The sequence below is a fragment of the Ahaetulla prasina genome, chromosome 5, assembly GCF_028640845.1.
Source record: "Ahaetulla prasina isolate Xishuangbanna chromosome 5, ASM2864084v1, whole genome shotgun sequence".
NCBI classification, from domain to species: domain Eukaryota; kingdom Metazoa; phylum Chordata; class Lepidosauria; order Squamata; family Colubridae; genus Ahaetulla; species Ahaetulla prasina.
The window spans coordinates 93,443,436-93,455,846 of record NC_080543.1 but is presented as its reverse complement, the minus strand read 5'-3'; the positions used below and the strand labels follow the sequence as shown (position 1 = coordinate 93,455,846).

At 36.2% G+C, this 12,411-nt stretch overlaps 1 protein-coding gene across 3 annotated transcripts in view; it reads right to left on the bottom strand.

Moving 5' to 3' along the window:
- OCA2 (OCA2 melanosomal transmembrane protein) overlaps positions 1-3,318 on the bottom strand; it is a 216,333-nt gene extending 213,015 nt beyond the window's left edge. For 2 of the 3 annotated variants that reach the window (XM_058185917.1, XM_058185920.1), the window contains exon 1: positions 3,027-3,318. The gene's annotated coding sequence lies outside the window, so the exon portion shown is untranslated. Of the gene's footprint in view, positions 1-2,395; positions 2,471-3,026 lie in introns of those variants that run through there. The other variant, XM_058185918.1, reaches the window with a different exon arrangement.
- Positions 3,319-12,411: the final 9,093 nt, after the last annotated feature.

The window sequence follows — 12,411 nt, the reverse complement described above, 5'->3', positions numbered from 1 at the left end:
GTTTTGGCAGTTCTGGTTTACTCCAAACTGTCATATCTTTGGATGGCTTTCCCACATCTCATCCTGTGTTTATATCTTGGTCCTTTGAATAATCTTGGTGATTGAAATTTTTGCTGTTTAGGTATTACTAGGTGTGTCATGATTTAATCTCCTCATTGTTCTTGGACAAAAGGTGTTTCCTTTGTCTGAAATTATGAAAGTCCATGAATGGGACATGGCCCCCAAGTTGGTTATTCAAAATCTCTGACAGGTTCTGGAATTTGAATTTGATTCATTTGCTCAATAATTTTTTCCCCAATCTTATCCTTCTTTATCTCAAGATTGTAATCATTCCTTTGCATCAACACACTTTTCCAAAATTGTTTTTATTTACTAATGGCCAGTGGTGGGATTCAAATAATTTAACAACCGGTTCTCTGCCCTAATGTTTTCTTCTAACAACCAGTTCACCAAACTGCTCAGAAAGTTAACAACCGGTTCTCCCGAAGTGGTGCGAACTGGCTGAATCCCACCACTGCTAATGGCTATAAAAAATAAGCAGCCCAGGAAGAAAGATCTTGAAATGACTCTAGTTATTCTCTTTCCTACTGATCTAAATTCAAAAGCTTGTTTCCCACTGCTTAAATTAGTTAAAAATAAGGCAAATAATGTGTGTGACCTGTACAATTATTAGAAAATAAAATAAATAAATCCATTATCTTATTTTAAAAATGCAATTGCTTTGGTTTATTTTGAATTACAGTATGTCATTCTTTTTAAGGCAAGTTCTCAAGGACTCTGAAATGCTTTAATGTGTATCAAAATAAGGAATAGTGAAAAAGTTTTAGAATTTCAAAGAAAGAATCCTTTCATGTGAATAATTCTCCTATGACTAGAGATTGTCATTGTTTCTTGAGTAGTTTTGAAACCTTTTTAGATCAAAGACAGAAGTGGAATGGGTTTATTTTCAAACTTTCTCCTAATTATTTTCTTTTCCAATTGTTAATAGCAAATATAATCCAATTTTTGCTGAATGTTTAATATTCAAAACATATGACATTTTATATATTTACCAATTATATTTAATTTCAGTATTTGCGCAGCCATATAGAGCAGATGACAGTATGAACATGCAAGAAAAAATAGTCTTCAAACTTATTATTTTAGAGAAAAAATAGAACATATTTCAATACCTGCAAAAAGCTTCTGTTTCTCTTCTAAGCTCCATTGTCACAAATTCTGTGTCAAATTTTACAGTTGCCTTAATTTTAACAACTCATTAACACTTCAGGTGAAAAGCATTTGTCACCAGGATAGATGTTATTCAGAGTAATTCAACTATTTTGAAATTCAAACAAAAAATGGAACTATTGTAGGATGCTTACAGTTCCGTATAACTTATTCAATTGTCTTATTTTCTTACCCATCATATTCAGAAATAGCCCTCAATCATTAAAGGCTCCAAAGCAACTGGTGTTAGATAATTAAAAAGGCCAGTAATACAATAAGAATGTATTTATGCTGCTAAATATGTTAATCTTTTTTATCAAATAAAGCCGTGCAGATTGACTATATTTGATTTACATTGCTTCATTTTTGAAATACGGATTCTGTTAAATTACATACAAACTAAGATATAACAAACTAAACTAAAACATAAAGGCAGATACTATAATTCTAGAGAAAATCTAAGTTAACTTAAAGCTTCTTTAATAAATTGTTAAGTATGAAAAATACAATAATATAGAATACTAGAAATTACTAGCAATTTTTTGGTTATTGGGAATAATTAAAACTACCATATTAACATTTAAAATATTCAAAAATTTATAGAGAATATACGTTAACCAAAATAAAGGGTAGATTGAGAGTTCCCCTCTAAATCCCAGTGTTTGAAAAGCTCATTCATCTTCACTCCACTAAATTTTCATTACTGTTGAAAACAATATGTCTGTCAATTGGATCTGAATGTTTCACATATTGGACTAAAAGAGTTTGTTATGCATGTATTTTATGCATTTTATCTGTAACTTTTTCCATGAACACTATTTTTAATGATTTAGAGTATCAAAGATCTAAAGATCAGAAGATTAGTTTCATCATGGGAGTATAGATATGATCCAGCATAAATGTAATATCTTAATTTTTAATATTTTAATTTTACCAATAAACAGTTAAACGTTAGCAGAGACAACAAACAGTAAGTATAGAAATTTATGTGCTAGTCTAGCAAATGGTAACTCTGTACATGGTATCCAAAGATTTCATTGACCACAGATAATATACAGCTATTGGAATACTTTATTATTTTTATCAGTATAACCATTTAGGACACATTCGTTAAAAAAGATATAAATATCAAAACTGAAATAGAAGTCAAATTTGCCCATCACATTAGAAAGTTTAATCATCTTACCAAAGTCAGGATTTTTTTTTTACTTCTGGTTTGTCTATATCCATGAACATATATGTGTTGCCCTTTAACACTTTCTGCATCTGCTGAAGTAGATGTAGCCCATGCAAGATTTTGTCATAATAAATGTGTTATTCTTTATGATGTCATGAGGTATTTAGTTTTCTGCAACAATAGACTAAAACTATTACTTGTGGGAGCTGATTTAAAAATATTTACTGTTCAAAATAATTCTACTGAGTTATCTTAGATAATATGAAGAAAGGATATAAAGTCTAAATTTTATCACATTGGTTCCAGTACCAATTTGGAAAAGCATATTTAAACTCTTAAATATGAATGAGTACAGCGTAATTATTTATATGATTTGGCAATGTCGTTTTGCAGAAGTTGCCAAAATGTTACATAACAAATTGACCAATGATAGATTGTTAATATATATATATATATAAATTGATCCTAAACCATTACAACAACATTTCATTTGAAATAAATAAATAGCATTCCAATAACCTAAGAGAAATTAGGACAAAATGTGTCCTCAGCTACTGGTTTCAAATGTTTTAATCATACACTTTCAATAATTTGTCACTCAGATGATGAAAAAAATATTTCTATGGGGAGAATATTTTACCTGGTCTTGTAGGTTTCTTGATACCTTCTTCAAGTCCACAAAAGGAAAAAGAAACAAGTACAATAATGTCTCCTGTTGTACCTCTGTAGATTCTAAGCTGTTAGCATTTTCCTGAAGAGAGACTTCAGGAATCTAAATGTATAAATCACAGAGAAGATGAGTTCGGTATCTACAGATCTACAAGTATCCATTACATTCTTGACAAATACAACTGAAGCAAAAATTATTAGGTCAATCATCATGTGATGCTACCAACTTGGATGCTGGTGCTCATTTAACAGCCATTAGCAATATTCTGACTTCACAAAGCTCTTTCTAATCATCCTGTGGTTCAAGTGCAGGGGAGGAGAGAGGTGGAGGAAGGGAGGAAAATGGATCACATACACACACACAGACACCCTTACATTATGAAATGTCCAGATTATAAATTGGGAAACTGTATTTAATGTATTATAAAGATTTTATACTTCATTCACTATCAGCTTATAAAGGAAGGTTTTTTTCAACCTTTATTCGTAGATAAGAAAAGCAAGTAAATGAATATTAAACTTTTTGTATTCACATTGTTCTTCATTTTGTAAATGATCTATGCACACATTTAAATAATCAAGACTAAGATGTTTCTATTTATTTTTTATTTATTTTATTTATTTATTTTGTCACACAGTATATATAAGCATAAGCATGAAATAACTATACAGTATATAAGTATATATATAAGCATGAGTATGTAATACCTATATTAATTGGATATAACAAAAGGAAACAATAGGACAGGAATGGTAGGCACGCTTGTGCTCTTATGCATGCCCCTTACAGACCTCTTAGGAATGGGGTGAGGTCAATAGTAGACGGTTTTTGGTTGAAGCTTTGGGGATTTTGGGAAGAGACCACAGAGTCAGGTAGTGTATTCCAAGTATTAACAACTCTGTTACTGAAGTCATATTTTCTGCAATCAAGATTGGAGCAGTTAACGTTAAGCTTAAATCTATTGTGTGCTTGTGTATTGTTGCAATTGAAGCTGAAGTAGTCTTCGACAGGAAGGACATTGTAATAGATGATTCTATGAGTTAAACTCAGGTCATGTCGAAGGCGGCGTAGTTCTAAATTTTCTAAACCCAGGATTTCAAGTCTGGTGGCACAAGGTATTTTGTTGTATTCAGAGGAGTGGAGAACTCTTCTTGTAAAATATTTCTGGACATGTTCAATTGTATTGATGTCAGAAATGTGGTATGGGTTCCAGACAGTCAAGCTGTATTCAAGAATTGGTCTAGCAAATGTTTTATATGCTCTGGTTAGTAGTGTAGTGTTTTTGGAGAAAAAGCTACGCAATATTAGGTTTACAACTCTTAAAGCCTTTTTTGCGATATAGTTGCAGTGGGCTTTCGCATTTAGATCATTTGATATGAAAACTCCAAGGTCTTTAACAGGGTGCGGGTCATCTGTAAGGTAATGTCCATCAAACTTGTACTTAGTGTTTAGGTTCTTTTTTCCAATATGTAAGACTGAGCATTTGCTAGTTGAGATTTGGAGTTGCCAAGTTTTAGACCATTCAGACACAAAGTCAAGGTCTTTTTGAAGGGTAACTGTATTGTTGGTGGTGTTAAATAGTTTGACATCGTCAGCAAAGAGAACACAATTACTTGTAATATGGTCACAGAGATCATTAATGTATAATATGAAGAGTGTTGGTCCAAGAACGCTGCCTTGGGGAACGCCACTTTTGACAAAAACAGGATTTGATAGAGCATTGCCAATTTTGACCACTTGTTGTCTGTTTGACAGGAAAGCTGTCATCCAATTGTGGAAGGGTCCTGAGATGCCGTAGGATTTTAGTTTTAGGAGAAGATTATCATGTACTACTGAGTCAAAAGCTTTACAGAAGTCTATGTAAATTGCATCTATTGCTTTGCCCTGATCAAGATTTGTAATCCATATGTTTTTGCAGTGGAGAAGTTGTAAATTACATGATAATTTTTTTCTGAAACCAAATTGTTTATTAGAGAGTAGGTTGTTTGTTTCTAGGTGGAGGGTAATGGATTGGTTGATGATAGATTCCATTATTTTGCAGGTGACGCAACATAGAGAGATTGGTCTGTAATTTTCAACTAGGCTGGGGCCCCTTTTTTGAAGACTGGGATGACCGAGACTAGTGACCAAAGTTTGGGAAGGGAACTGGTCATGAAAGCTTTTTCAAAGATTACGCTTAGGGGTTCAGATATATTAGTGGAAAGCTTTTTTAAGAAGTATGCACATAGTCCATCAGGTCCAATAGACAGGGATGGTTTCAGTTTGCGAAGAGCTTTTTCAACATTATCTTCTGTGAAATCTATTTGTGTTAGGTCGTTGTACTCATTGTTGGTACGATAGGGGAATGTCGGGTAGGAGCCATTACTGTTAACAAAGACTGAGCCAAAGAATGTGTTAAAAATGTTTGCTTTAGCTGTTTCGTCATTATATTCTTTGCCGTTAGATTCTTTTAGTGGTGGGATGGATCTCGAGTCTTTAAGGTTGTTGTTTACAAAATTATAAAAAGCACGATTGGAATTTCTGCGCAGAAAGTCTTCTTCTTGCTTGGTGTGGTAATTGGTGCATTCAATTTTTATTTGGTTGCATATATTTCTGTAGCGGTTTTTGAAATTTGCTACATAGCCCTTTTTGTTTCTTCTCCAGAGGGATTTTTTTTTTTTTGGATTGGAGCTTTTTTATTGATATGGATAATTTGTTTTTTCTGTTTTTGGTGGTGATTTGTGGTATGTACAGTTTAATGACTCTATTGATTTCAAGTAGGAAAACTCTATAGTGGTCTTCAGTAGTGATACAGGTTGAGAATAGATTTTGCCAGTCAAGAGATGAGAGGTCGATGTTTATAAGGTCGTAGTTGGCTTTTTTGAAATTGTAGTTTGGAATACCATTAGTATGACGATTTATTGGGCGTATATTGAGACAAAAGTCTATCATGCTGTGGTCGCTGTTCGAAAAGGGTTCTTTTATTTGTAGTCCATAAATTGAGTTTGTGTTGTTGCAGAAGATGAGGTCAAGGCAGTTGTTGAGTCTTGTATTGTTAGTTACTAGTTGTTCAAGACCTAGGTTTGTAACAGCATTGTATAGGGTAGTATGGATGGGTTCAGTTGTACATTCATTTGTTATTCAGTTAATAAAAGGTAGATTAAGGTCACCCATGAAGATGAGAGGATATGGACAAGAGGTAGCCCATGTTAACAGTGTGGTTAACATATTCGTATGAGCAATGTCGTAGTCAGGGGCTCTGTAGCATAGTAAGAATCTAAGTGTAATGTTAAGGGATAGGTCGCATACAATAGTTTCAGGAAGAGCAAATTTATGTGCAACTTTTAAAAAAAATTATTTTATTTGTCACAACATTATATACAAGAACATCTATTGAAAGGAAACAATAGGACAGGAACGGTAGGCACTTTTGTGCACTTATGCACGCCCCTTATTGTCCTCTTAGGAACAGGGTGAGGTCAATGGTAGACAGTTTTTGGTTAAAGCTTTTGGGAGTTGGAGAAGAGACCACAGAGTCATATGTGAAATATGAAATATGAAAACTTGAATATTTTTTAGATTCAGTGACTTTTTGTAAAAGATAGCCACTCCAACTCCTCTGCGGGTTTCACAATCTGACCAAAAAACATGATACTCTTCGTCTGAAATAATGGAATCAGGGAGGGAAGAGTTCAGCCATGTTTCACAAACAAATATAATATCAAATGTACCATTGTTTAACAAGAGGATAAAATTCAGGCAATTTGTTTACAATGCTTCTAGCATTTATCAATTTGCAAAAAAACACAATTTTCTTCAAAGAAGAAAATTGTGTGTTTAATATTGGATCTTGAATGAAATTAATAACTGTTTCAAACTAGGTCTGAGACTCATGGCAAGGAAATTCCAAATCTAAGGGCGGGGGGGTGGGGGTTCCAGGTCAAAATCTCAGCGTCTTAAAATTCAGTTACTGGAACCGAGTGCTGCATTGGAGCCTGAAATTCAATGCTATTGTCCAGCTGTATTTCATGCAAATGAAGTTCCCACAAGAAAGAAAATTAGCCTATTAAGGATTAGCCTACAAGCTTTTACAAGTTTTAATCTTGCTTGGGGGTTGGGTTAGATTGTTGGGGGAATGCTTAGTGGGTTGTCAAAACAATAATGTATTTGGATTGTGGTTTAATATATTATATGAATTAAGAAAATGGGTTAAACAACCCAAATAAGATTTAATGCAAACCCAGCTACAATGTAAGTCCCATTTAAAGCCACTGTAAGAATAAAATTGCTTGGGAGATAGTTCATCTTTGGAAAAGGGATGTTGGACATCAAAGCTTTGATGGTCCTACTATCTTTTTTGTTTCCCTTCGATTTGCTCATATCTAGTTAATTAACTAGTCCTGTAGAAACTCAGCCTTGACCTACAGAGACTCTATTGTAACTCAAATTCTGCTTTTATAGAAGGCAGGCTGGGTATTTAGGAGTTTATCTCTTATATCCAATTGTATGCAGCCTGCCAAACTATCACATTTTGAAGCAGTTTATAAGTTGATTGCATTTAATGATCTGATTTATTATTCTGCCTTTTATTCAGGAGGGCTTTTACATAATATACAATGTGTTTTCTCCTCCTAGTTTTCCCCACAGCAATGTAACATAGGTTGAGCTGAGAAAAAAATAATCACCCAGTCATTAGGGGACCTTCCATGATTGAGGGTAGATTAGAAACTGGGTCTTCCCCGCTCCTAGTCCAACATTTTAACCACTATATCACACTGAATTCACAAACTATATTCACAACACTGCTAAGCCATGAGGTTGGAGAAGACTCTGCTATTGGTATACAATCCTGTAGAGAAGGACAACGGAGGAATCAGAGATCTAGGTAACAGTACTTTCAGCTATGAGATGGAAACTGCTTTGGGCTGGATTGATAAGGCTGGGGGTTGTTTGAATTGCTGAAGAGTAATAAAGGGATGTGGTGGTTCAGTGGCTAAGACACTGAGCTTATTGCTCGAAAGGTCGGCAATTCAGCGGTTCAAATCCCTAGTGCTGCAGAATGGGGTGAGCTCCCGTTACTTGTCCCAGCTTCTGCCAACCTAGCAATTCAAAAGCAGGTAAAAAATGCAAGTAGAAAAATAGGGACCACATTTGGTGGGATGGTAACAGCATTCTGTGTGCCTTTGGCATTTAGTCATGCCGGCCACATGATCACGGAGACGTCTTTGAACAGCGCTGGATCTTCAGCTTTGAAACGGAGATGAGCACCAGCCCGGAATGACTAGCACATATGTGCGAGGGGAACTTTTACCTTACCTTTAATAACCACCCAAAATAAAGATTGGGGCTTTGCAGATTAGTTCCTGGCATCTCACTCAGAAGGTTATATCTTATGACAAGCATGTGGTGGTGAAGAGGGTGAATACAAAATAATTTGTCTGCATTCCTGGCAGACTTTGAGTTCAGTGCAATGAAACAGAAGGGATAAAGTGGAGGAGAGGAAAGGAAAAAAACCCAGCTCTGAGCTATTTTTCACATTTGCATATTTCCAGTAACTTCAAGAAAGCAATTCATACAATAGCTACTCTATATCAGTAGGACAACCATTCAAGTTACAACTCAATGAATGAAATTTAAACTAAAGTTAGCATTGTTCTTTCTCTTCTAGGATATGGAGTTCATGAAGATCTTGGGTTTAATCCCAAGCATTGGTTGTTCTTTTGTTTAAAAAAAGGAAATTTGGAAGAGAACAAAATATACCCTTTTAAAGTATGTAAGAATTGTAGATACAGCAACAAACTAAATTGGACTACGACAGGGGTCTGCAAACTTGGCTCTTTTAAGACTTGTGAACTTCAACTCCCAGAGAACTCTGGAAGTCCACAAGTCTTAAAAGAGCCAAATTTGCAGACCCCTGGACTACAGCAATCAGTGTCCTGTGACAATATAAGCCTTATTCAAGTTATGTAATTAATTTACATAACTTGAATAATTCGGTAAAATATTAAAAGAAAGCATTAAAAACTATGGTCTCATGCAGACTATGAATGGCAGTTCAGTAGTCACATTGACTATGGATAATAAGAACTGAACTCAAACGTGTGTGAAGAACTCTCCTTGAGCTATATGTGTTCTTCACCAGCAACAAAGCATGGGTGCAAAATGCTTCAGAATGAACACAAATGGGAGAAATTCATATTTAGGAAAACCTCCCTAACTTTTTTCTGCATAAAAGCCTACAATTCAAGGATGGTATGACAAGCTGCTAAATATAAACAGTTAACAACCTCATTTCCCCATGTCAGAGCACTGATAATGTTACCTACAATGGTAATGAAATATCTGCAAAAAGAAAACAAAGCTCAGAGAGTTCCAAGAGCTCAAGAACAGTGGTGGGTATAAACCTAATTGATTTTAACAGGACCCACTTTTGAATATAGGACTGCCTTGTAAATTAGTTTTTGAGTTTCCTTTTAAATCAATGTAACAAGTAATAATTTGATTGATTACATCTGGTATTGTCTAATTCAATATCAATCTCAAAGCTATACATAGTATTAATGCCTTTGGTTCATTAAACACACTCATCATGTCTTAAATATCAGCTCCCCTCAAGCCGATAAACTGCTCCAGCAGATACTTTTATGGGTATCACCTATATCATTCACAAACTACATCAGATAATGTGAGAAACCCTTGAACTGGAAGGAGCTAGAATAAGGATCATTCTAACTTAATACCAAGGATTCTTGGAGGCAGGTGACATATGAATGCTGGCAATTATCACTAGTGCAAGGGGATGCAGTGTTCAAACCAGCTTCATTCTGGGCAAGCTTTGTCTACCCCAACCCTTGAATCCTCAAAATGTTCTTAATTCATAGACTCCACTTACTTTTAAGTGATTGCACTTAATGCATGGCAAGATACATGCCTTTGAATTCTTCTTCATAGTTAAGTTAAAAGCAAATATACTATTATTATTATTTTTAGAAAATTCTTAGATGAACAGTGCCTGCCTTTTGGAACACCTTGCCTCCCTCCTCCCCCAGTGAGGTTCCAATCTTCCTGACCTTTAGTAAGATCCTAAAGAACTGTGACTGCCAGTTAGTTTGGAGCTTCAATGGAGGAGAATAACAATAAAGATGGTTGATAGATTAACAATGGATCCCACTTCCCTCCCCCCCATCCTGCTCCCGCCTCCCCATCTTTTAAGTGGGCCTCAATATTTGGCTTTGTGTAAGATAGTGCTGCCGTGTAATGGGGTGAGCTCCCGTTACTAGTCCCAGCTTCTGCCAACCTAGCAGTTTCGAAAGCACGTAAAAATGCAAGTAGAAAAAATAGAGATTATCTTTGGTGGGAAGGTAACAGCATTCCGTGCGCCTTTGGTGTTGAGTCATGCCGGCCACATGACCACAGAGATGTCTTCGGACAGCGCTGGCTCTTCAGCTTTGAAACAGAGATGAGCACCGCCCCCTAGAGTCGGCAACGACTAGCACGTAAGTACGAGGGGAACCTTTACCTTATATATATATGTATGTATGTATGTATGTATGTATGTATGTATGTATGTATGTATGTATGTATAGTACAGTTTTTATCTTTTATGATTGTAAGCCTTCTAGGGCAGCCAATAAATCTAAATAAACAAATAGAAGGACAAAAACCCTTAGGAGCTTGCTGCAGTTGTGCAGCAATTAAAGACTATGGTTACATATTGGGGAATTTCATTCATGTTTGCCCACATGTTGGAAGAAATGTCCATCTGGTTCAATTCTAAGTGGGGAAAAAGACACTGGAAACATGGAGACTGCTTGGAAAGATGGTTTTTAATGGTGGACAGGATCACATGCCTTAATGATGTTGGGTGAAGGAAAAAAAAGGGAAGAAATGCTGAGAGTGCCTGAGTTTTATACCCTCTCTGAGCTTTTGAATTTGAGCTTGTACTCTGATTGGTTGTCAGACTCCCATGGGGCCATGCAGGGGCAACTCTGTAGGCTGTCCTGAGTCCCAGGCTTGGTTGAGCCTTGCTGGGTGACTTAATCTTCTCAGGTGCCAGGTGGTGAGATAGGTACAGGGCTAATCTTATCATACCCTGAGGGCCATGTCTTAATCCCATCCCCCTGGAGCTGAAGTGGGGGCAGGGAGCTGCTTTGTCTTTAAAAACATGTTTCTCCTTTTCATATCCAGGGAAACATAATATTCTGCCTTTTTAATATTTCCTAAGATATTTCATTCTTCTAGGAGAGGGGTGGGTGCTAACGTTCTACACGCATGTGTGACTCAAGAATAAACACCAAGAAAGAACACCAAGGTGCAAAAGTGGCCCAGGAAGAGAAGAAAAGATTAGGTCCATTGCACAAGAAAGGTCTAGGCCAGGAGTGTCAAACTCATGGCCCACGGGCGAGATGCATCACACATTGGCCATGCCCACACCTGGTTTAGCAAAGAGAGGAAAGTCAAGATATATCACGTGACACCACCATGACAACATGAGTTTGACACCCTGATCTAGGCCATCCAGCAGATACAGCAGTAGCAGTCAGAGTTCTGAGTTATTTATCTAACCAGGACTGGTAAAAATGTGTTTGGCCTAAGGATAATGAGATTATAATTAAAAGCAATTCAAACTATATCCTGTTGAGAATGGAAATTGAAAAGCCTGAATTAAGGACCTGAGAAATTAAGGACTTTATCCAACAGGAGAGAAGGTGCTTAATAAGGCTCCTTAAACCAGTCATTAAAAATCAGACATAACATTGGTCCATAAAGTTCACTACCCATACATGCTTCAAAATATGGGGAATAGAGCGAATGAGCTTAGGCTCTTAGCACAGAAAGTCAGAGAAGATTCAGTAAGCATAATAAAGACCAGGTAGGACGATTCTCATGACTGGAATGCATCAATTTAAAAAGTGCATCCAAAACAGGGGCCGGATAGCTCAAGCTGGTAATAGCCTGTTATTAAGAACACCGAAGCCTGCAATTATTGCAGGTTCGAGCCCGGCCCAAGGTTGACTCAGCCTTCCATCCTTTATAAGGTAGGTAAAATGAGGACCCAGATTGTTGGGGGGGCAATAAGTTGACTTTGTAAAAATATACAAATAGAATGAGACTATTGCCTTATACACTGTAAGCCGCCCTGAGTCTTCGGAGAAGGGCGGGGTATAAATGTAAACAAAAAAAAACCAAAAAAAAAAAAACCTGGGCATTACCCAAAAAAGTGGGTTGTTTTTCCTTTGGAAAACTACACAGAAACCCACTACCCAACCATTACAGGGACATTTAAATAAGGACTTTCCAATAAGCAGTTTGGGGTAATAAAGGAAAATGTTTGGGAAGCACTGAATTAAAGGATACAGTTTGTTCAAAGTGACAG